Source organism: Adiantum capillus-veneris, chromosome 25 (genome assembly GCF_014529385.1).
Source record: "Adiantum capillus-veneris isolate H3 chromosome 25, ASM1452938v2, whole genome shotgun sequence".
Classification (NCBI taxonomy): Eukaryota; Viridiplantae; Streptophyta; class Polypodiopsida; order Polypodiales; family Pteridaceae; genus Adiantum; species Adiantum capillus-veneris.
This window is the reverse complement of record NC_140955.1, coordinates 112290788-112317054: the sequence shown is the minus strand read 5'-3', so window position 1 is coordinate 112317054 and position 26267 is coordinate 112290788.

Below are 26267 nucleotides of genomic sequence, written 5' to 3'. Positions count from 1 at the left end.
CTCTAGCTCCTGCCACTGATCATCAGACATGTTTGGAGGTCTACCTGCATCACCACTCAATGGTCGATGCAACCCTCGCTGTGTCAATGCATCAAGCATACACTCTCTCCATGCCGCAAAGTCTGACCCATCAAACATGCGCATCTGTGAGAGGTCACAATCTGATCGATCACCTGTCTCTGCCATGAGCACAATGTAGCAAACTAGAAAGCAAAACCACCTCACCAACAACACCTGGAAACTGTCTACAAATATGGCCAGAAACACAATGTAAAACCTGTGAGACACACTCCAAAATAGAGCTCCCGCAATGTCAATACAAGCCTCGCCTGCTCTAGTATCACACTGCAATCTGTGAGCTAATCACCAAGCCCACACTGTGCGGTATCGATGCATACACACGCACAAATCTCCCACCTGCAGAGAACACCGCACACAAATGCTGAGTGCAACCCGCAATCTCTACCTAGATCGCATAAATGATGCGCATAAAACTCCTGGGAAAATTTCGCCAGAGTTTCGTCAGTAAAACGGCCACAAAACCAGTAACCAAACTGACTGCACGCTCAAAACCATGAGCAACCAAAGCGCATCAAACCGTACTCCAAATGCATGCACCAATCTCCACATTTTGCATACATCATTGCAAACACCTGCAAATCTAGTACACAAATATCTGCTCTACCTGTGACTGCCAAAAAACATGCTCGAGGCATACATTGCCGAGCTCAAAATGCAATCACTAGTCTCCCTGAGCATCAAACCACATAAGGCATAACATCGTATCCTCCCACCTGTGAGGAAACTTGCAGCAAATATCACTCTCACATCTGAGAGCAAGCCATGTGTGAAATCCTCGACACACAATAAACAACTGCTGCTGCAGAAAATTCAGCGTTCAGAATTTTAAAATTCTGATATGATGAGCGCGTCCGGAGCATGCCAAAACCCCAAGGTAGACTCCTGGATCACATGTATCTGAGTCCGAGTGTGCAAAATATGCCAAAAACACTGTTTTCGGCCCAAAAACACAGCAAAAACTTGCTACTGCTGCAGAAATTTCAGAGGTCAAAATCAGCTCAAATGGACATCACCATTGCGTGTGGAGCGTGCCAAAACCCCAGGTTACACCTTAACCTTGCATAAATCGCATTCCGTATGCAAAAGTTATGCAAAAAACACTGTTTTTGGGGCCCGAAAAATGACCTGCGGAAATGAAAATCTGCATTCTTCCTGCAAGTATGGCTGCAAATAACCATACACACTTGCAATACACTCTTCCCTCAACCTTGGAAATTCCCCTCAAGCTTCCATGAGCACAGATCTGGTGTTTGCTCACCGATCTCAAGCTTCCACCGAAAGCGAGCTCACCATAGCCGAAAGCTCACTTCTCTGCAGCACTCCATCTGTCGTGAAGCCAAAGCTCTGATACCAATTGAAGAGGATCGGGGAGCACCACAGACGGAGAGTGAGAGAGAGAGAAGGAGACAGACACGATGTGGGTGGGGAGACTCAAAGAGTGAGCAGCCCCCTATACACTTATGATATGTATAAGGTATACAAGTCAGTGGGCGCCCAGACTCTGGGCGGCCGGGCAAGGCACAGACGCCTATACCCCAACAGTCTTACACCCTGAGATGAAGCTATTTCCTTCCTTCTACAGGCCCTTGGGAGTTTTCTTATTGTAGATCCATACTCTGTCTTCCTTTGAGTGCATCTTCAGGCATTGTAGCATCCTTGAGCTCTGTTTTATCTATACCCTCTTGCTTCTTATGTCAGGCTTTTCCTCTACCAATTTGTTTTGAGCTTTCCCTTGTCTCGTTGTTGATCTTTGAGTTGTTTGGGGGTAGTTGTAGTATCTTTTTGAGCTTTTTCAATAGTGGTGGTTTTCTCTTTGTCTGCTTGCTCCATAGTGGTATCTCCTTGCAGGATTCTTTCAAAAGTTTCCTATTGTGTTCATTGTTTGAAAGAGTTGTATTGTTGAGGATGTCTTCCTCATCTACCTTTTGCTTCTTAGTCTTCTATTCCCTTGATTCCACTTTCCTCTTTAGCTCCCTCTTGATTGTCTCTCTTTTTGCATTCATATAATCAATCTCCTCTTGGACTTGCCACATCCTTTCTTCTTGTTCCTTTTTATATCTCGTGACTAGTCCCACAAAGTTTGATTCATCATCTTTGTTAGTTTACTCTTCTTGGCCTGCTTCTACAATTGTGGCAGCTTTTTCTCTTTTCAATTCTCTTTAGACCCTTGCCATTGTTTAATGGAGGGTCTCAAAATTTGTAAGCATCAAGTGTGTTGAGATCTTTGAGATACCTTGCCACCCTTGCTTTGGCTTTTACTACGTGTGCAATGTACTTCAAGGATTTTGAGACCACTCGATTCTTATATGCAATGTGCCTCGCTTGTAGATCCTTGGTCCACATGCAAAGATAGATGACTCGGCTCCGAAAAACCGGCAATAAAACTTTCCTCCGATATTTGCAAGTTGCTTTGGTAAGAGCATCAACCTTGTGTACAAACCCATGATGATATTCTTTGAAGGCGTGTTGGCAAGGTCCTCGCATAAGCCTTTGCTACCTTTGATGAAAACAATCCATGGATGACCCGCTGATTTTGCATCTTTGAACACATTGATCGTAGCGATCAACATTTTGGCGAACTTGCATAGCATTTGGCATGCTAAGTCATGGACATCCCTTAACAATCCTAGTGCAGCCTTCAAGGTGCTGAGCATGTAGGATTCTGAGGGTATAGTGTTTGGTGGAGAGCTTGCTAGAACTTCTTATAAGTCAGCCAATTGCAAGGACCTCAAAAATTTCCAAATCGCAAACCAACCTTAATGTTTGGTTCTCCTCCCCTCCCTCGGGGGCGTACATGGTAGACATGCATGGTCAACCCACTTGACCATCTATCGACAACCAACAGCAGTTGTCTACAATCACAACTAGCTATTGTCATGCAACAAAGATAGCACTTGGCACAATTAGCATAATGTAGAAGCACTTAGTAGAAGGCTGCATTACCAACCTTTAGTGACTGACAACCCTTGTCACCCACACCCTTTTGTGATCATACTATCACATACAAATCATGTAGTCATTTCTTATTTGTGGTGCTATTAAAAAAAACCCTTCCAAGACCATGCAAGTTGGAGGGCGCCTATCATACTACAACAAGCTGCATGCACCACCAGATTGTGGCTGTTGGTTATCGGCCATAGAATTAGATGGATGTATGTACTTGAACAATTCCTCGAGCTCAAATCTTTTTTAGAAAGAGTACCTACTATCAAAACTTAGAGCCCCTACTTTATTCCAAACAAACAAAAAAAAAGAGCCTTCACTTTGGCCACCGAACATCAAATCAATGCCCTTCATCCCAAAAAGCAAAGAGTTGTGGGTGCCCTCTTCCATGCCTCAGATTTTGTGAAAAGCATCAAATCTCTTGCCAAAAAAATTTCAAGTCTTGAATCACAATCACACCATACTTGCATTCTCTCTCTCTCTCTCTCTCTCTCTCTCTCTCTCTCTCTCTCTCTCTCTCTCTCTCTCTCTCTCTCTCTCTCTCTCTCTCTCTCTCTCTCTCTCTCTCTCTCTCTCTCTCTCTCTCTCTCTATAACACACATGCAAGAGAAGATTCCGGAGATCAAGGCAACCAAAGAGAAGGGAAGAATTGCTTTTTACAGCGAAGGGAGAGTAGTGATTCTGGAAAAAAGCACCGGTGCAAGACCTATGGGACAAGCCTAAAACTAGTAGCATGGAATTTCAATGGGTCATTGAAGCTAGATGTGGGTGCCTTTGAAGATAGCTTCAGAGAAAGAGACATTATTTTCTACTCACAGATGCACCAAACTACCGGTGGCACATTGCCTAGACTGTCGGGGTATCATTGGGAGACTACTTGTAGACATGAGGTGAGATTATAGTATAGAGGACGTGTGTCAAGAGGCGTGGCAGTCTTATTTAGGGAGGAGTTGCAGTCCCTCATTCTCATATTGTCCGTAGAAATGAGCATTCTAGGTATATGTGGGTCAAGGTGAGAGCAGAGACTAGGAGGCCACTCTACATTGCATTGATCCGAGCCTATCATAAATTTTTTGTTTACTATATTTTGTTGGTTTTCCCTGCTTCTAGAGGTTTACAATAAAAGAAAGAGTGAGAACAACCTCTTGGAAAAATTCAAAAAATGACTGGATGGGAATTTTTCTTTGACTAGTTCACCGGAAGTGAAAAATAGAACCTAGTGGTAAAGGGAAGGGAAAATATGTAAATGTGAAAAGAAAAGATATGATGTGGTTGTGGAGCCATGCACCATGATTCAAGGGTCATGAGGGGTTCATATCATCATGGATTTGGAGCCATATAATGATTCAAACAGATGGGACCCAGGTGGAAGACTTGGTGAAGGAAGAAAACAGACACATGATTTTGCTGGAATTTTTACAAATATGTCCACTCCGATCCAAGAAAAGTTGTCGTCATCAAAGTTGTAGCTGATGAGCTGGAGATTCTGACTATATTTTTTTATATAATTTTTGCATCTACGGTCTAGGAGATATGGCCAAAATGGCGGACGCCAGTTTTTCCAACTGTGGTGGAGACCACCCCCTCTACCTTTACACACACACCCTTCCTTTTCCACATTGATTCCTTCTCTAAAATCAGCCATTAGTCTCCTCCCCCTCCCCTCCTTCCTCCTCTCTCTCAAGCTCATAAAACCATCACAAATTCCTCTTCTAATCACCTCTCAAATCATGCTTAATCTTGTAATTCATAAGTTGTCATTCAACCCCTTTCTATTATTACTAGATATGCATTGATTTTATGTAGACTCTTTACATTTTAAAATAAGGAAGATCTTGGACTCAAGCTATGGAGGATGGAGTGAAGACAACACAAGTGATGATGGAGCCAATTAGTTGCAAATTGGTCAACAAATCACTTGGAAGAAGATTCTTCATTGGTGGAATGTCCCTAATCAAGCTTCATTTGTACAAATTGCACTTGGATCTTAACCTCACTCCTAATCACTCTCTTGCCTATATAAAGAGCCCCCCCCCCCCCCCCCCCCCCCCCCTTTGTAATTTAAAGGCCCCCCTCAGCCTCATTGAGTCTTTGTATCACTCATCATGAGCCCATAAAGCTCATTCATTCACTCTATTCTTAGCACATTCTAGAGTGAAAAATGTTTTATGCTAGTAACCCCCCCCCCCCCTCTCACTTAGGTTAATTAAGAGAGATCTTTTATGTGTGTGTGAGAGTGCTTGATGTGATTTTGGTTAAATCTTGAGTTGTTGTTTAGTAATCTACACGCTATTTGTGTCGGGAGTGCTTGAAGTTATCCATTTCTTGTACACACATTGAGGTTAATGCTTCATTCATAGTGATAGCTCTCTCTCTCTCTCTCTCTCTCTCTCTCTCTCTCTCTCTCTCTCTCTCTCTCTCTCTCTCTCTCTCTCCGTAGCGGTCCTAGTCCACGCTTCCAAAACTAGGTGGTGCCCTTATCTCATTTCCCTTGTGGCGCAATGGAGTTTGTTTTGGTGTAGAGGCCGCCATTCCAAATTTCCTTCGTCAGCATAATGATATTTTACACCAAGAACATCTCACTATGCACCCCCCAAGGGACAATCACCTTATATGATTTTCGATGAGGACATATGGGAGTTCTCTAGATATGGGGATGTTATCCTTTTGGGAGACTTTACTGCCAGGAGGGGCCACTCTCAGACAGTCTTCTACGATACCTCAGAGAAGATGTCGAGAGAATTGGATGTAAGTGATATGGGTTTGGCCAAATGTTCGCAAGATGAGGAGCACACGGGTTATGTGGGATATTTTATAGAATGGGGATTGCACATGGATTGGCCATTTTGAATGGTCTATAGAGATTTCCACCATCAAGTGGGTTCACTTGTTTTCCTCACAGACATGGGGCTAGCTCAATGGATTATGTTTTAGCTCGACGCAGTTTTATAACCTCTATTTCTTGCATTGATGTTCAATCGAGCCATGTGTGAGGTTTTTCTCAATACTTGGAGTATGTCAACTATTGTGCCTATTTTCAAGGCAAGAGATCCAATTATGCGTGGGAACTATTGCATCATTATGATTGGGCACACACTGGCGAGGTTATATGCATCTATTCTTGAGCAACAATTGAATAGATGGGTAGAGAGAGCATGCATACGAGCATAATGACAGATAGCTTTCAAGAGAGGTTTTTCTACTCTTGATCACATATTGATACTCAAAGCTATTATTGAGGAGGGAAGATCACATGGTAGGAGGATTTACTATACTTCTGTGGACTTCAGTAAAGCATTTGACACAATCCCTAGAGCTCGATTGATGCACATGTTAAAGGAGGTGGGTGTACCCACCTAGCTTATTTGGGGGATCATGGCCCTGTATAGGATAGTTGTTGGTCAAGTTTGCACTCGCGTGGGTGTGTCTAAGCTTATTCACTCCACTATTGGGGTGAAATAGGGTTGTCCACTCTCCCCTACTTTATTGGTAATTTATGTGGATGAGGTTTCAGATTACATTGAGAGAAGAGGCAACAAAGAGCACAGTTAGCAGGGACCTGGATCTCTTTGCTACTATATGCAAATGATATTGTGTTGATTTCAGACTCACCAAATGGAATGCTGCGGCATTTGGATACATTGCACACACTTGCTAGTGATAGAGGCTTATTAGTGAACCTTGGCAAGACTAATGTTATGGTGTTTAACACCACACCATAGTGGGTCAAGTGATCTGCACCTACCTTTGCATATGGTCAGGGATGATGGAGTATACATATGCATACACTTACCTTGGTGTGGTCTTTAGTGGCCCAATGTTTTCTTTGAGGAGAGCAATAAAGACTAGGCTAACAAGAGCGTATATAGCTTTAGGGAATATGGAGAGGATGTGTTCACAGGTTCAATTTTAGGAACCTTGAACAAAAATATGGCATTTTGGAGTGCAGCTATGAGGGCAATCAGTGGACCGCCATAGCCGGTGGGCTAGCAGTATTGATGGATGGAAGTGCATGGAGAGGCCTCTGCTCTCTATGATCTCTTGGATGATTAGGGCCAAGGTCTCTGTATCGCATGAGATTATCCGTGCAGAGCTCACTGCTCCCCCACTGTGTTGAGATGTCGAGCTCTACATCTTGAGTTGGCGTCCACTACGGGTCTTGGCCGCTTACGGCATTTACTCACTGGCGCGTTAGGTGACCGACACGGAGGATCTCTGCCAGTGATTCTACAGCTGGACTACACTTATAGTGCCAGCCTAGTACGCTTCTAGCGTGTTCACACTTAGTGACCGCATGTACATATGTGCTACTTTTTAGCTTTAGCACTTAGTCATTTTGTACTCTCCTTTCTGTGTGAAGAAGAAGAAGCTTTCCATCTCTGTGTGCTTTGTGCTTGTCTTGTGTAGCTCTCTTGCATCCTCATTCTTTACATGGTATCAGAGCCTGGTGCAGGCAAGAGAGGCTAAGAGAGCAAGAGCATCACAATCCCTTCGTTCGCAATCCACGACCAGATGCAAGTGGAAGTTTCTGAACAGGTCTCCAAAGTGCAGTACACAGAGATTTACTGTACAAGTACAGTGGTTGTATGTACGCTTGATTGTGGACACTCGTTGAGTGTAGAAAGCGTTACAGGTACCACGATAGCAGATTTGTAGGTTTTTGCAGATTGCAGCTATTTTGTCTTAGTGCTTCAAGATGTCTGATGGTTTCAGTCAGATTATTACTGAGAAGCTTGAGAAAAATAACTACCCTGCATGGAAGTTCAGAATAACAAATTTCCTAAAAGGAAAAGGTTATTGGGACTATGTAGAAGGAGACAATGAAAAGGAACCAGAGATTCCCGAGGCAAATGCTACAGCAGAACAAAGGAAAGCTTTGAGGGACTGGCAACAAGGCTAGAGCAAAGTGATGTATTGGCTTTCTATGAGCATCACAGATGGCATGATGGGCTATATACAGGATGCTGAAACCCCCGCCATTGCATGGAAAAACTTAGGCAGAGTGTTCGAGGTGAACACCAAGGCCAGGAGGCTTCAACTAAAGTCGGAGCTAAATTGGGTTAAGAGGAACAACCTCTCCATCAATGATTATGCTTTGAAGATCAAGAGTATCATTGAGGCTCTTGGATCTATTAAAGTCTTAGTGGAAGATGATGACATTGTCCGTGCATGCTTGGATGGTCTAGGAGATGAGTATGTACATTTCAGGTCTTCCATGAATACAAGAGATGACATCCCCGTGTTCCAAGATTTGATTTCTATGCTTATTCTTGAGGAGAAGAACCTTGGTCTTGACACGTCTTCTTCTCGTGGCGGAAATAGGTATGAACAGGCCTTCTATTCTAACTCCAACAGAGGTAGAGGTAGAGGTCGTGGTCGAGGCCCAAGTGGTTGCAGGGGCCAATTTCAAGAAGGTCAATCAAATCAAAACAATACATGTTGTAGGGGAAACCAGTCTCAAGGCAGGGGGAGTCAAAGAGGTCGTGGTGCAGGATCAAGCAGGCAGCAACATACTGCAGATAGCAGAGAATGTTGGACTTGTGGTGAAAGAGGTCACATGTCACGTGACTGTCCAAAGGGAAAAGCAAGTGGAAAGAGAGAATAGGGCAACTATGCATCTACTAGCAGAGATGCAGATGACAGCAAAAACGAGCGCATGTTTGTTATGCAGCATGTAATGAATACAATGACTATAGAGAATTCCACCCAAAATGATGTTTGGTATGTGGATTCAGGTGCCTCTAATCACATGATGTCTCATGGAGAGTGGTTTAGAGATATGCGCAAAGCAGATGTGTCAGGCTATGTGCAGATGGGAGATGACATAGCTCACCCCATTGCTCATGTAGGGGGCATACCTCTAAATACAAAGAGTGGCAAATCAAAGTACTTAGCAGATGTACTTCATGTCCCAAACATTACAAAGAATCTTGAATCTGTTGGACAAATGGTTGAGCAGGGTTTGCAGGTTCGCTTCAATCCAAATGGCTGTTATGTAGAAGATTTCGAGAATGGATGGAAGCTGATCACAGAGGGCAAATGTGTGGGCAGAATGTTTACGCTGAATGTAGACATGCCTGAGATAAAAGCTGCATTATTTGCACAGGGCACAGGTGTTGTGGCTGATGTTGACATTTGGCACAAACGCATTGGCCATGTCAATGAGCAAAGATTGCAGGGCATGCAATCAAAACAGATTGTAAAAGGTTTGCCCAAATTCAAGGTGGATGGTATGCATAAAGTGTGTGCAGCATGCCAGTTTGGAAAACAGTCAAAGGACTCATTTCCACATGAGCACAATGTATGTAAAAATCCACTTGAGGTGGTGCACACAGATGTTTGGGGTCCAACCGATACTGCAAGTATACATGGTTGCAGGTATTATGTCTCTTTCATTGATGACCATACAAGAAAAGTATGGGTCTACTTCATGCGTAACAAAAGTGAAGTGTTTGGTCACTTTCAGGACTTCAAAGTCATGATTGAGAAGGAGACATATATGCAAATAAAGACATTGAGGTCAGATGCAGGGGGAGAGTACTTCTCCAATGATTTTTCATATTTTCTGCGAATGCATGGTATACGCAGGCAGTTTACATGCAGATATACTCCACAGCAGAATGGGGTCGCAGAAAGGAAAAACAGGCACATTGCAGAGGTTGCACGTGCATTGATGAATGAGAAGAACATGCCTCATCATTTCTGGGCTGAAGCTGTAAATATAGATGTGTACATTATGAACAGGACACCTACAGCTGCGGTGCATGATGTAACACCTGAGGAAAAGTTTACAGGTACAAAGCCTGATTTGGCACACTTGAAAGTGTTTGGCTGCATAGCTTACGTGCATGTACCAGATGAGTTGCGTAGGAAATTGGATCTTAAAGCAGAGAAATGTATTCTTGTGGGATATTCCCTTGAACAAAAGGGGTACAGGTGCTACAATCCTACTACACGAGAATTACGAGTGAGTAGAGATGTAGTCTTTGATGAGATGAGCAGCTGGTACAGTATTGCACATGGCACTATTGGGGCTGATGTAAAAGATGATGTGGTTGTACAAATGTGAGGCCACAGTCATAGGTTTTGAGTAGACCACAAGAGTCCTCTTCTCGTGGCTCCGTTGAGAAGCCATGGAATGGTAGACTACGTACGCAGGTTACTCCACTAGCAGGTACAGGGAATGTATCACGAAAAGGAAAGGAAAAGGTAGATGAACCTCCCTTTATGGCTGATGCATCATCAGGGTTTTCACATGTAGACATGGATTCAGATGGTTCTGAACAAAGTCTTGATGAGGAATTTAGAATTCCGGCTGTCAGGACACCTGGTGTAAGGAAAGTACAAGAAGATATTAGAGGGCAAAGGAGTGACCCAGGACCACGCAGATCTAACAGAGTCAGAAATCGAGTTCAAAAATTGACTTATGATGGGTATCTAGCGCATCACCAAGCCTACATGGCTAAGGTGATACAGGATGTGGAGCCCACATGTTTTGAGGATGCAGTTGGAAATGTGCATTGGGATGATGCAATGAATGAAGAGATGGCTACATTGAAAGCAAACGACACATGGGAGTTGGTGCCATTGCCAAGTGGCAAGAAAGCTATTGGCTATAAATGGGTGTATAAAACCAAGCATAAGGTTGATGGTAACATTGAGCATCACAAGGCAAGGCTGGTCGCAAAGCGTTATGCACAGACGTATGGCATAGACTATGAGGAGACCTTTGCTCCAGTGGCAAAGATGACGACTGTGAGAGCTGTCATAGCAGTGGATGCATCTAGAGGATGGATTAATAATGCATCAAATGGATGTAAAGAATGCCTTCTTGAATGGTGAGTTGCAAGAGGAAGTGTATATGGATCAGCCACCTGGTTATGTCGATCCAGGTTACCCAGATTATGTATGCAGACTTCTCAAAGCTTTGCATGGTTTGAAGCAGGGCTCTAGAGCATGGTATGACAGGATTGCCAAGTATCTTGTCAGTATTGGGTTTAGGAGAGCTCATGCTGATCATTCACTCTATGTACATGAGAGTGATGTGGGGATTGTGGTCATTACCATATATGTAGATGACCTTATTATTGTGGGTGACAATGCTATGGAGATTGACCATGTGAAGGGTCTTCTCAAACAGGAGTTTGAAATGAAAGATTTGGGCGAGTTGCGTTACTTTCTTGGCATTGAGGTGATCAGGACTCCAGAGGGTGTATGGCTGTCACAGAGACAATATGCTTTGGACATGTTGTCAAAGTATGGTATGGCTGATTGTAAGCCAATTTCTATTCCCTTGGATGTGAATGCAAAGCTGAGTGCAGAGAAGGGTGATGTTGTTGCGGATGTCAAGATGTACAGGAAGACTTGAGCTCTCCAATCTTAGGGAATGTATATATAAATCGTTACACTCACAAAAACAAGATAAAAAAGTAAAAGAGTAAGAGATAGCACAAAATCATAAAAACACATTATACACAAGAACACGACCCTTGTAATATTTGCACTCTAACCATCATCTATTTGCGTGTACAGATATGGCTAGTATGCTAGAGTCATCCACTCCTGCCTTGGGTGAGAGGTACCCTCATTAATTTTCACAAATGTTTCACATGGTCTTTCCGGTGCTTGCCTGTGAATGGGATTTGGTAGGTACGCTAGCCTATGAGAGGAATTTCGAGGAGTTAGAATGGCTGATACGTCTCTTGACCACAACTGATCCATATTTAGTAGAGAGTGTATCTCCCATTGCACAAGCCTACCCTTTTGACCAAGATGACTATAGGCGTCTAGTGACCTTCTTAGTAAACATGGGTACCTATGATGAAGAAGAAGATTTACATGACTACACGGATGGCACATATGGTCTCATGGATGATGACTTTGTTTATCTCGACGACGAGGATAGGGGTTTAGCCTTAGGGTTTCCCCCCAATATCTACAATATCCTATTCCCTTGACTCTCTAGGGGGAGTGCAAATAATTAGGTTAGGGTTCCTTATGTTTTTTGTTGTGTTCAATAAGTGTTGGTACCTTTTCCCACTGATGTGCCTCCTAGAGGTATTCTTTGTGTTTCCTAGTGTGTACAGGAATCTGTTGCTGTGGTTAGGATTTGGACCTTCATGGGATCTTTCTCTCGTTCACACTTCAAATCAAGCACGACCATCAACACAAACAGGTGTTTCTTGTCCATTAGCATTGCCCCTTATCTTTTTTGCATCCATGTTTGTCTGCTTTGATTGTGATTGGTAGCATAATATTCATGGCATTTGCTTAGTATCAAACATTTAATTCAATGTAATTTTTTGTCATAATCACTTGTCTAGGTTTAAAAATTAAGCAGTCCGACTAAGCTAGTTTGACCAAGCTAGGCGTTAGAGATCTTCTCTTAATACCATGGGGAATGCCTTCCTAATAATCAATGGTTACTTAGGTTCTTAATCCGATTTAGGCAGCATTGTGTGAAATGTACTAGGGATTTCTAGTGGGCTTAATCCCTATTGACCTTTAGATTAAGTATTATAAAGGGACTTTACTAGTGTGATGAGCCTTGGGAGGTGTAACAGTGTCATATGACCCCCCAAAGTTACAAAATTAAAATGCTGAAAACGAACAAACAAAAAATCAAAGTGCCACAATGTAAAATCTTAAACTAGAAGAGAAATCTCAGCTTGATTTGGTACTTCACTCACATGTATCGCCTATGGTACTAGAGCCCTAGAGGTTCCCAGTGTGGGCGCTTTTCCTTGAAAAGCAAAAAACCCAAGGCATACAAAACAAGCACACACATCAAAATTGAATCACTGTGAAAAGACTTTGGGGGGTCAAAGAAAAGGTAATCAGTCAGGCAATGATTTTATGAGAAATTCCTTTTATTGTAGCTTAACTACAAGGTCTTCTAGGTATAGCCTCTAGTCAGCCCTCGAACATGAAATACTTGGCTCTTGCGATAAAACAACTTAATTGACCAGAGAAAAATAAGAAGCTTACCCATGGTATTAATAGTCGATCTTTAGTGCCTTTCGACCGTTACATTAGCGACCCCATACTTGTTTAGTTTTTTACCTTTACAATTGTTTATGCGTTTGATTATATTGCAGTTTAATGTTTATTGCTGACAAAAGGTTTAAAATTTGGTACCAATCAAATTGTCTGCCTAAAATTGCATATGCTTTTTAATTGCTTATTAGAATGCAATTATTGTGCCAATGTTGTTTGATTTTGCAATGACTGAAGGAGGCTAAGGACATTCATCCTAGATGCTCTTCCACCTCGATGAACGAGCTTCAACTCAATAGCTTCCGAGGACGGAATCTACATCAGGAAGGGGGGCATGTTAACCCTCACGCACATTCCTATCACATACAACGGACGTCGTATTATTTATTTGATAGAGTCAGGTACCGGGCTCGTCGATCCAATAGGAAAAGGGTAAGAGTGATCGCCGATGAGAGGTGCACTCTAAAACTGGAACGTCTAACGTTTGGGTACGATTGGCTAAGTGTGGGCGCCCAAGTGTGAATGGGGTGAGCTCATATAAAAGTCAGCTAAACCTAAAATTCACTCATTCTCTCATTTGTGCAATTGAAGAGGGCTCTTGCTCCATCTCCATCTTCTTCTTCTTCATCTCCTTGGGTGTGTGTGTGTGTGAGAGAGAGAGAGAGTGTGTGTGTGTGTGATCGAGCATTGCGGTGGCACGACTGCGACGAGGCGGTTGAGCGTGGTGTAGCGGCGTCTCCCTCTTCTTCGTGGCGAGGAATCCTCCACGAAGCAAGCGTAGAGCGGTGAGTGACACACCATCATCATCTTTGAGCTTACTAGTTTAGGCTTGTCGTGTGCTTGGAGCCATTTGTGGCTCGCACGCGGTGTATCGGCAAGTCCCTTGCATTGACACGTGCGACATATGCGCACAACCATAAAGCCAACAGTTGCATCACTTGTAATGCCAAAATCCCTCACTTGATGCCGCTATTACCCTGTGCTACTTTGCATCCACTTGGCCCCACCCTGCCCCCACCAACATGCCCCTCATTAACTCCTTGCAATACTCAAAACTTTATAGTCTCTATTGCATGCATCAGCAAGGGTGGTAAGGTACTCTCCCAGGATCGAACTTGAAGTGGTTCATTAGGTGATTCTTGAACACTGGGAGGTGTGGATTCCTTTGTAGCTTTATGGAGGTCCACTATTGTAGGTGGAGACTATGGAGAAGCTTTTACCTCTATAGATGCATTACATGAGGAGCTAGAAGCTTCATGGGTCTCCCCCCTTCCTGAGCTAGGTGGAACAAATCGTTCTCTCGGTACCCAAACTAGCTCTAGAGAGGGTGTGTAGCATTCTGTGATTTTTTTCTTTTCGTGATTGTTGATTTTTTTTGGAGCTACGGGATTGGGCTCATATGGGTTAGGTGACAAGTAAGAACACAATCTACGTTTTGGCACCTTGAATTGATCATTTTCTTGATAGTAGCCTTGGGCTTCCAATAGTCGTTTAGGAATCCACCACAACGTTTTCTTACTTTTCTTAGGGTGAGTGGGACATTTCTTACAAGGCTTTTGTTTTTTAGCACTAGCTATGGTCGCTAAAGAAGCTTTAGGGACCCACTTGTATGTTTTCTTTGTTATATGAGGATGAGTCTTGTCAAAAGCTATATGCATTGCCTCTAGAATATTTAAGGGTACGGGCATTTCATCCCTCTCAGGTGTTACCCAGGTCGTCCCCCTATTTCCCCAAGTGTCTATGGTTGCTGCTAGGTGGATCCAATCCACATTGTCCGACTCATTCATCCCAGGTAGTACATACATATAAGGAGAATCTTCCCCAACATCAGTGTCCGTTTCACACGTGTAACAATACTGCAATGGGGCCGAGTGAACTGTGGTGTTAGATCTGTAATGAATTATAAACCTATTTCCTAGAGGATGTACTCGACCCATCACAAGATCCACTCGAATGATAGAATCTTGGAACTGCAAGTAGACATGGTTTTTAGACTTGTCATGCACCATTTTGCTTCCCTCATGAAAGGACGTCCTAAGATCATCTTCGATGCCATAGTGTGATTGGAGAAATCCATAACAATGAAGGTAATCCTTATTTTATGTCCAAAGACCTTGATCTTGAGATCTTCTAGCATCCCAATAGGTTTAACAATAGACCCATTGGCCATCTTCACTACTATGGTTGTGGTCTCAAGGTGAGGTCTTCCCATAGTTTCCCAGTAATTTTTAGTCACAATGCTAACCTTAGCGCCACCATCAAGGATTCCCTTCATAGTTAATCCCTTAGTAGTGATTGGTATGGTCGCATTGGATTCATCACCCTCAAAGTATTGTCCCAACTTGTTAACAGGTATTTCTATAACAAGGTTCTCATCTATGTTGGGTTGTGGATCTAAGTGTTCCTCCTCTATTGGCATCTCCCCAGCTCCATCCATCTGTGAAAATTGTGGTAGCCCAAACTTCAGTTCTCCATTGAGGAAGGCTCGAAGACCTGAGACTAGCTCAGGGTCTTTATATAGTTTGGACATGATGGTGGTTCTAACTTCTGAAGACATGAAATCCATCAATTTGGCAATGTTTAACCGCACCTTTTGGACTTCAGTCCCTTGACGTGGGAAAGATGGGATCTCCATTTCTTCAATAGGATCAAGTAGTCCCTCTGTAAACATTCTTTCCATCAAGAAGTGAGTACGCCCACTTTCCCATGACTTTAAGTCACTTTCTTCTTGGATGACACTAGGTATGGCTAAGGGTCTATGGACTTGGTGAGGTTGTTGTTGCATAGGGAACATGGTGTCTGTAATCTGGATCTGCCTGGGTGCTGGTTCTAGATCTCGTTGGGTATCTTCTACCAAACTCGTTAATTGCTTGACTCGCTCAATCTCCTCTGTAGGGTTTGGATAAGTTCCTATCTTCTTCTTGGATCCTAGCCATTGTGGCTCATGAAGATCTTCCTTGTTGGTTTCTCTCTTAGTGGTCATTTTGGTCTCCATAATTTCACCTGTCATAATAATCAATATCTAATTCTCCTAAATGATTTTCTCATATTAAACTGATCGTTTAATGTGGGGAAGTGCCAGGGGAGAAAAAGCTAGAATATTGGTTAAGCTAGCAGACCGGCCACAGTCGGGATCCAAAGGAGGGAAAATAGGGATCCAAAGGGGGGGGCATCTGCAAAAGAGCCATGTGCAACAATGGGCTAAAAAGACCCTAAGGTTCAGCCCATTAAGACTTCCAAAATGCTAAGGTTCCAAAATTCAAAGGTTGTGTCCAAAGAGTTAAAGCTTAGGGGCAATTGGATGCTTTGTGTGCTCTCCAAAGTCAATACACATCCCTACACATGAGGGGGCGAGCCCTAAAGGTAGGGGATGAGAGAGAAAGTCACACACACACACACACAGAGGCTCCCTTTACACAAAGGGAATTAGGGACACATGTCAGCTCCCTAGCCGAGATCCCACAAGGTGTGCCCAATTCCTACTGGATGGCCTTGGAGGTGGACCAATGAGAATTAAGCTAGAGTAAATCTAGTTTAATTAATTTAAAAACATTTAATAAAAGAAACCAATGAGAATTAAGTCTCCTAGAAGACTATTGGGCAGTCTCACAAGGGGTCCAATGAGCATTCAGGAGCCCAATGGCTTGCCTGATTCCTATTGGCCAGGAGGCAAAGGGGTCCAATGAGAGTTTAGTTTAATTATTTAATAACCAAAAGCTCTCACAAAAGGGGAAAGGGGGACACATGTCAGAAGGCTATCACTTATACTGCTTAATAATCATTGGCTTGACCTGGGGAGAGCCAATGAGGGCTCAGCAAGAGCAAATAGCAAGAGGGCTCGCCCAAGAGAGAGAGGGGGCTGCTTTTTGCAAGGCATTATCACACACACACTCACACAATCTCATGTGTGAAGAAAGAGAAGACTATCTCTGAGGAAAGCCTGGCTCACAAAGTACCCACAATACCTAATCCACTTGGTAGAGGCACCGAAAAATATCAGAGACAACCTCAGCTTTGGTCCTCTACCAAGGATTAGGACGTGCAAAGCGTAGGAAATCTTGCAAAGGAGCCAACCCACTTGGCTGAACTACCCTAAGCTGTCGGGCTTGAAGGCAGGTGAGAGAATAAGTGTCCAATACATGGTGAAAAACCTAACGGGCGCCATCAAGTTGTTCACTGGCTCACCTGACCTTACCTGCATTATGATGAAGAAAATTTGCAAAACCCTCTTAGCAGTGTTTGAGACTTTCAAGCCAGGCCAGGTGACCGACATCATCTTTTTCTTCCAAGATACTTACAGGTGCGCTTATGATCTGTCTGGCCAGCCTTCCAAGGAGGTGATACATGTAATGTATCAGAGGATAATGTTTCTACCATCCTATCACCTCCAGGCTATTGAAGAAGTGTTCTACACAGGCTTCTTCACAATAAACACTGACATTTTTGGCCCGACAACGATGAACCTGCATGCAAGATACGAATCACTGCTAAAGATGCAAGAAACGATACGATGAAGAAGCAGATCAGCGGCCATGTTGGGGACGACATTGGCAAGGAGGGGGGGAGTGTTAGAAGCTGGACACACCCCACGACAACTAACTACTCGGAAGATTATTATTTTTGTAATTATTCATTCATTGAGGAAAACTTGATTTTTCACCTTTTAAATATTGAGACTTACAGAAGTTTCCAGATTGTATCCCAATTTTGATAAGTTAGATTGAGTAGATAGTTGATTTTGGAACTTTAGGGTTTGAGAATTGTAAGGTATATATACCACTTTTTGACCTTAATGAAAAACCTTTTGTCATTTTTAAAAACAAGTTTTGAAGTCTGTGAGTGAGCGTAATGTGTACGAGAGAGAGTGTGAGCTTCATCTTGATGCTACGTGTGCACCGGTGGTCAGAATCGAGTGCTAAGAAGTGCAGCGTGTTGCCCCCGATGAGAGCTACGCGTCGATACCTACATTGCGCGCGTACGGTTCGGTTTTGCGAGCTCCTTCTACGAGCTTCATTTGGTGTTTGGGTGAGCATACATTGTCCGATTTTGCATTGCAGCATATCCACGCGTTCACATTAAGTAGAACTACATATTAGTCACTTTAGATTTTGGAAACAAAGACCTGCAGATTTCAGCCAGACATTCTACGTGATTTTGCACCGGGTGTTTTGGGTTGAAATTTTGGTTCATAGACCTTAGGGAGAGCGACCTATTGGTGTTAGTAGGGTCTCCTTCAAGTTCTATGGTGTTTCGAGATTGTTTGATGGGTGTTCGGCTCTAGAAAGCATTGTAGGAAGTTTCCTCTCATGCACTCTTGAATGCTGTGACTTAGACAATTGGTAGAGACCTCTGTAGGAATTAGTTAGGAGTCGGTCGAGTGTAGGTTGACACCTTATGCTTGCTTCCACATGCCTGTGGGTCGAGCTTCGTCCTTAGCTGACATTATATGTTAGGTGAGTTCTCGCTGTGCTGACGTCCGTCGCGGCGTATCTGTCCAACAAAGCCTAAACTAGTAAGCTTAAAGATGACGATGTTGTGTCACTCACTGCTCTACGCTTGCTTCGTGGAGGATTCCTCGCCGTGAAGAAGAGGAAGATGCCGCTACGCCGCGCTCAACCACCTCACCACCATCATGCCGCCACAATGCTCGATCGCACTCTCTCTCTCTCTCTCTCTCTCTCTCTCTCTCTCTCTCACACATACACACACACACACACACAAGGAGATGAAGAAGAAGAAGATGGAGATGGAGCAAGAGCACTCTTCAATTGCACAAATGAGAGAATGAGTGAATTTTAGGTTTAGTTGACTTTTATATGAGCTCACCCCATTCACACTTGGGCGTCCATTCTTAGCCAACTAATCCCTTGAATGTTCCAGTTAGAGTGCGCCTCTCATCGGCGATCACTCTTACCCTTTTCCTATTGGACCGACAATCCCGGTACCTGACTGTACCAAATAAGTAATACAATGTCCGTCGTAGGTGATAGGAATGTGTGTGAGGGTTAACAAAACATTAGGACCACATGAGTTAGTACATATGCACGGATATCTGCAAGGGCACAAGGTGCGCATCTTTGTAGATGACGGTGCTACGTACACTTTCATCAATTATGGATTGGTGAAAAATCTCAAACTGCCTCAAACTCCGAGTACCCACCACTGCAAGGTAGCAATGATGAATGGACATGATAGTGAAATATGGGATACTCAATGCCGAGCTGTTCCATTGGAAGTACAAGGGTACTCTACTTGTTTGGATTTTCAAATTATGAACATGGAAAGGGCTGATGTGGTTCTTGGTAGGGAGTGGTTGCATAGCCTAGGACCATCACTGATGCGTAGCTATGAGCACAACAATTTGATGTTCGATTCCCATGGCACACATCTGTTGTTGTTAGGAGAAAAGGATATACCATCACTGATTTGTACTGCTGAGCTTATGCAGCTCGTTTCTGATAATGAAATAGAACAGGTTTTCTTGTGTTACTCACTGTCTCATTTTCTTTCTAACATTGAGTCTGTTGAAGATTCCTCAACGCCGCATGCTTCTCTCTCCTCTATTCCACCAATTTCTAATTCTATACAAGCAAACGTTGCTAATCAGCTACAAAAATTGTTAAAGGAATTTCAAGATGTCTTTCCTAATGATTTGCCATCAAGTTTACCGCCGACACGCTCAGTGCAACATGGAATTGACGTGGTTGTAGGCTGTAAACCAGTTATCGTATGAGTTACTCAGAGGCTGCTGAGGTGGAACGTCAGCTTGCTGACTACCTTAGCAGAGGGTTTATACAACCTAGTTCTTCACCATGGGCTTCGCCTATCCTTTTGGTGAAAAAGGACGGCAGTATGCGCATGTGCGTAGACTACCGGGGTTTAAAAATGGTTACAGCTAAGAACAAATACCCATTGCCAAGGGTCGATGAGTTATTTGATAAGCTAACTCATGCTCGCATTTTTACGAAAATCGACTTGCGGTCAAGATATCACCAAGTCCGTATTCGGCTTGCCGATATACCTAAGGCTGCATTCCTCTAGGGGCCCTTTGGGATTAAGGTTAATTAGAGGCCAGCCAATGAGAAGAGGGTGGTGGACACACTCTATGCCCTCAAAAATGTAGGGGGACAAAGTAGTCTTACACTTTTTAAATGGGCTCTTACCTAGTGAGAAGGTGGGGTGGGGGGGGTAGGGGGGGGGTGGGCCATATGGAACCTCCAACTTCCCTCCTTTTTGATCCGGTTTTGAAAAAATCCCAAAAATTTAAAATTTTTCAAAAATTTCAAAACTCAAATTTCATCTTCTGAAAACCCCCCTAAAACTATTTTATGGTCAAAAAAGCATTTTTTGATCTCAAAAAGTCAAAACGTGCATCCAAAAACCCTAAAATTCAAAATTTTTTTAAAAATTTTAAAAAATATTTTTTTGCTATCCAGAGCTCCCCCAAAATTAGTTATTAGGCAAAAAGGGATTTTCTCTCTCTAGAACCCCTTTTCCAACCCCTCCTTGGTTGCAACCATCACACTCATCCTCTACTCCAACACTCTCTCTCTTTACACCATCTCCATTGCTGCAGCAAGGAAGCTCCTCTCTCCTCCCCTACCACCTTCCATTGCCACACCAAGCAAGGCTTATCCACCTTCTCCTCCCAGTGCCACACCAAGCAAGGGTTGTCCACCTTCTCCTCCCATTGCCACAAGGGTTGACCATTTTCTCATATCACTTTATCACACCTACATTGTAGCAACAAGCAAGGTTCTACTCCTCCTCCTAGTTTGCTTTGCTCAACCATGGCTAACTCTACTTCGCAAAGGCGACCAAAGAATGAGGTCACAGCACTTGCATGCCACAACACTAGAGGTGTAGATGATGAGTGGGTGCCACAAGAGTTCACCAAAGGTGCTTGGGTATACATGTAACCATCTGCTGTTGGCCCTCATCGTGTGCGGAATCGTGCAAACTTGGATCTTCATTGGAAAGGAAAGCTCCTTGGCTTCAAGAACTGCAAAGACAAGGGGACCATAGCCATTGTGCAACATGTTTTCTCAATGTCAACCATGCACTTGCAACAACCACCTCGATTTCCAACACATTGTAAGTACATGTTTTGAGAATACAAAGCTAGGTGTGAAATCACAGTGTAATGTTATTATGGATTCATACTTAACATTTGTCATACATTTATAGTCATATTTCCATCCACGTTGGTGGAGGAGCAGCCACTACATAGTCTCTCCGGCACATTCAATGCTATACATGCGGATATTGGAGCAATAATGTTCCCGCATCTTTGCCCAACCAAACTGGTTCAAAGAAGGATTTTCTTCTATTCTCACTCCTATATTGTCCCTACTTCTACACAAGCATTTGAAACTCTTGAACCCATCAAAGTAACTTCCTTATTAAGTATGGAGTGGCCGGTCCCAGATTTGTGGTCGATAGCATCTTTCAAGCAAAAGATGATAATGGATGTCCAAAACTCTTTGAAATACTCTAAAGCTTCTAGGTCTGTGGGCTTGAGCTGGTGTTTGCCTATTCATTGTTTTATGCACATTTTTAAAGAGTTTGGATTTGTGGAGACTACCACAATGCTTGTATGTAAAGATTGGCATTACGAGGAATTAGGAAGGCTTTTAGAAGAGGGCTGGGGTTTTGTGGAGGGCATGCACAACGGGGACCGGTGCCGTTGTAAGGTTGGAGCTTCAGGTATTGGAATGCGCTATTTGAAATCCCGCACCTCCTTGTACATACGATTTCACTATGATCGTTGGATGTGCAAGCTTGGAGTGTGGACTCCCTTACAGAGTGTAGACGGCGCTATTGCAAGCTTTGACATTGCAGTGAAGATGCCCAACGATGCTTTGGAGGTAGTCCAAGTGAACAAGCATTGGACTCTCAGTAACAATGTTCGAGAACATTTGGTTATTATGGGTTTTGAGGCCCTTCAACAAGAACAATTTCGTTTACAAGGTCACAAGGCGAGAATCCTTCCACCACATTTTCAATACATCATGGTTTGTCGATCATTAGATGCTTATTGTAATGAATGTCCACAGATTGGGAAGAGAATGGAAGACAAATTGAAGGTCGAGGAGGACTGGGGGATAGATGGAACTATGCTATCGATCTTATAACTTTGTAACTCTTGCAATTTTCATATTGATCCCCACTGTAATCAACATGATTTGCTTCGGCAAATCATGCCTTTGAATATAATTTTTTGCATTGGGATGAGAAATCATTTTTTGGTGAAAGTGCCTTTTTTTTTAATGTCTTAAAAAAAGGGTACATTATAAAAGGGGGGCCACCTAACTCATTCACTATTTTCACTTTTGCAACTCCTGAGCTCCTCCACTCTCTATCCACACCCCAGGCTAAACATGGATGCTGCCACAGCCTTTGCATCTGTACCCACATCCACCCCTTTGTCTCGCTTCATCCTCTTCCTCGAGGACACCAAATACAAAGGGAAGGTGGACCTCCACACCTTTTTTACTCGTCTCCCTGACCTCGACGCCATAGTTGCCCTTCACATGGATGCATTTGAGGAGATTTCTGCGTTCATGGAGGAGCACATCATAAAATATTCTGTATCTATCCCCCCACATGCAGGGATCTGGGTGCCTTGCGATCTTTTGCGCTATATACACAAAGGTGATCACCCATTCGCCAAGCGGTTGCAACGATTCCAAGAAATTGCAACCAATGCACGCCATTACTTGGACGAGCAAGCCCCTGGGGTGTCAGCGCTCAAGAAGCGCAAGTTGGGGGTGGAGTACCTTTCTCGGCTCGCAACATTTATCTTCTTGGTGAGCGAGGAACCTGATTTGGAGGAGCTCGGCTTACCACACCTTCAAGTTGGGTCCTTTATCAAGGACACCAAGGAGCAGCAGGTTATCCCCATGAACCCTGCAGCGGAAAAAAAAGCACACCAGCTCGAGTACCCTAGGGGTCTTGAGGAAGTAGTTGAGAAATCCATAGTTGCGACTAGCCCTAGTGACACTCCAGTGCCACTACCACTGACGGATGTGGCTATCCCAGAGGTAGAAATTATTCGCTTCTCCTCAGTGTTAGTGGATGGGGAGGAGTTTATGTTCCTGCATGATCTGGAAAAAGCATTTGGCCTGCGCATGGATGAATGCTTGAGCGTGCTATGCAACAGTAGCAAATGTCCCTTAGACAATACGCCAGATGCCCTAGAAAGCAAGCTCTTGCTAGATGGGGACTCTGTTGCTAACACTATTGCAGTTGTATGTGTGGAGGTCCTAGCAGCAGAGCAGTTGCACGTGGTTGATGAAGATTTCCAAGCCACGCAAGCCAAGGTTGAGGCTGCTAGGATGCCTATGCCATTATGCAACCTCCCATCTGATGATCCAAAGCTTGTATCTGTGGTGCATGGGACCATTGACTTGGATGCAAAGGGCAACAGGGAGGAGGATGACAAGGAGCAGGAGGTAAACTGTATCCTAATTTTCATGTTACTATTTTATCCTTCGTTGTCTGTTTTCTCAACCTTCATCGGTTTATGACAAGATGTTGTGGAGGTTGGTGATTTTGCTGCAAGGACGGGTGGCAAGCGGACGGGCTTTGGACCTCAAGCTTCCCTTGCGCATTACCTCGGACAACTCCCCCCTGGCGATGTGGCCATTTTCCATAATGAATTTACTCCCCAAGCCCATTTTATGACTTGGTCGTTAAAAGCTTTGATCAAGTTTTTGTGTTTGAGTACCATTGCTCAAACTGCGCATCAAGTGTTCCTAGTGCGTAGATCCCTTGTATGCACAGCGTTTGGCACTGGCTTTCGTGGTAAAGTGCTTGCCCAGATAGGGATACATGCTTCCATTGGCTCAACTGACCCAAATGCCATAGCGTAGTCCCTCTTGACTGGGGAGTTGCCTTACGCGCAAAATAGGCGCCAAGAAATGGTCAAAAAAATTCTGAACTCCTCATATACATGATGTAAAATCACCGCGCTAGAAGGAATAAAAAATATTTGAAATTGTCTCTCTATATTGCAAATTCTTTTCAATCTGATTTGTCAATCTTGAAAATTGTTTCAATTGGTGATATGAATTGTTTTTTGACTTTGTTATTTCAAGGTATGTAATTGCAGTCAATTTGAGTATAATTGTGATTTTTAAGTACCCTAGGGGGTTAGATTAGCCTATAAGGGGCAAAAAATGCCTGGCCAAAAGGGCGCGCAAATGGCCCATCCATCAGTTTTGGATGGGCCATTTGCGCGCCCTTGTGGCCAGGCATTTTTTTGCCCCTTATAGGCCAATCTACCCCCTAGGGTACTTAAAAAGCACAAATTTATTGCAATGGATTGGTTTTGCATCATTCATTTAAATGCAACCTTTTTATGGCAATTCCAGTATATGTTCACACTCAAGGACACTAGAAAAGCTCAAATCAATTATGAAATGAAGTTTCCAGCAAACTATCACTTGCTTTAGCTCTACCTACTACACCCTTGCACCAAAAAGTCAAATTACATTGGACACTTGGTTTCACAATATGTTATTTGTTTTGATATCCTATAAGGAATTCAAAGCTTGAAATGACCAAAAAAAGGTGTCCATAAGGATCCATATAAAATATTGATGCAAAACCAATAGGTTTTAGTAAATTTGGTTATTTTAAGTACCCTTGGGGGTAGATAAGCTTACAAGGGGCAGAAAAAGGCCTGGCCACAAGGGCGCGCAAATGGCCCATCCATCAGTTTTGGATGGGCCATTTGCGCGCCCTTGTGGCCAAGCCTTTTTCTGCCCCTTGTAGGCTTATCTACCCCTAAGGGTACTTAAAATGCACAAATTTACTGAAATTGACTACAATTACATACAGAACTTGAAATTACAAAGATAATAGATAGAGTAGACACAACTGTTGATCATATTGTCATTGGAAAGTCAAATCATTACAAAGTTAAGGGTGTGCAATACAAAAAGAGGGGTAACTTCGGCTAATGCTCGAAGTCTCTTCGCAATCGTCGTGCAAGCTACATATCTTTTGGCTGTATTGTCACTCACTTTGCATGAATGGCACATAGGTTGGTATCTTCCAACACTGAAATGATGTGGGCCTCTGCAGCTTCTTGAATAGCCTCTAGCGCTATTGCTTGCATTCTATACTGATTTCCATAGCTTTGAAGCACTTCCTTCACAGTGCGAGCAAAGGGGGCGCGTCGAATCAAGAGCTCCGTCGTCTTCTGGTAGTGGCGGATTTCTGCAAATGCCCTTGCTATTTTTTGGCGCCGCTACGATTGTCTTGGGGGCACTTGCACATTTGTTGGCGGGCGGCATGAAGGCTTCTTGAAAAACTTAGACTTGCGTCTGTTTACATGCTTAGGGGCTGTTCTGCAGCCTCTTCTGATTCTTCCTCTTCCCTTGGTTGCCGATCTTGTCGTGTGGGGAGAGCTCCCTTGCCTTGAGGCAATGTCTTCCCGGCCCCCAACGGCCACCCGGTGTGTGCGCGGTATTTTTTCTCGCAGCCATGGTGGCTCACTCTCTGATTCGGTGTCTGTATTGACCACCCGAGTCCCGGATGGTCCTGCTTGTGATTGGGGACGCGACGGCTGCTCCCTATCGGACTCTGATGTTTGCTGGCCCTCTGCTTCTATCCAGCGCTGGGCACGTTGCTTCATTCTCTTTCTAGGTGTTATATCTTGAGGAGGTGGAGATTCAACAGTCCTTCATGACTCTCGTGCCCTACCACCATGCCCACTACCAGAAGAGTTCCTGGAACGGCCAGGTGTTCGTGGCCGTTTTCTTGTGCCTTTAAGCCATGACGGCTTCTCACATCCTTGTAGGGTGTTTTTGTTGGCAGGCGGATGCTCTTTCGCGGTTTGTTTGGTGCGCGCCATTTCGTTGGTAAGAGCTCACCTGTTCTTAAGAAATGAGTGATTTATGAGAGCATGCAATATTTATAAGGGCCCATTTAAAAAGGGCCCTGTTCACACTAATTTTTTTAAAAGAAGTATTATTTTTTAAATAAACATGTCGCTAAGAGTTGGACCCTGCGTTCACGTTTAGTGACTCGCGCAGTATCCACTTTGATCCTTGTCGCACTCTGCATCGCCGCCATGCAGCATGCTTGGTGGGACCTTGCGACATTTGCCACTTGTTGCTATGCTCTTGACGACTCCATTTGCGCACTTCAATAGCAATCTTGGATTGTCGCGCACGCTCCATTGTGAGCTTACGAGCAAATTTTGTGCTAAAAAACCAGTTGAACATCTCCTCCAAATA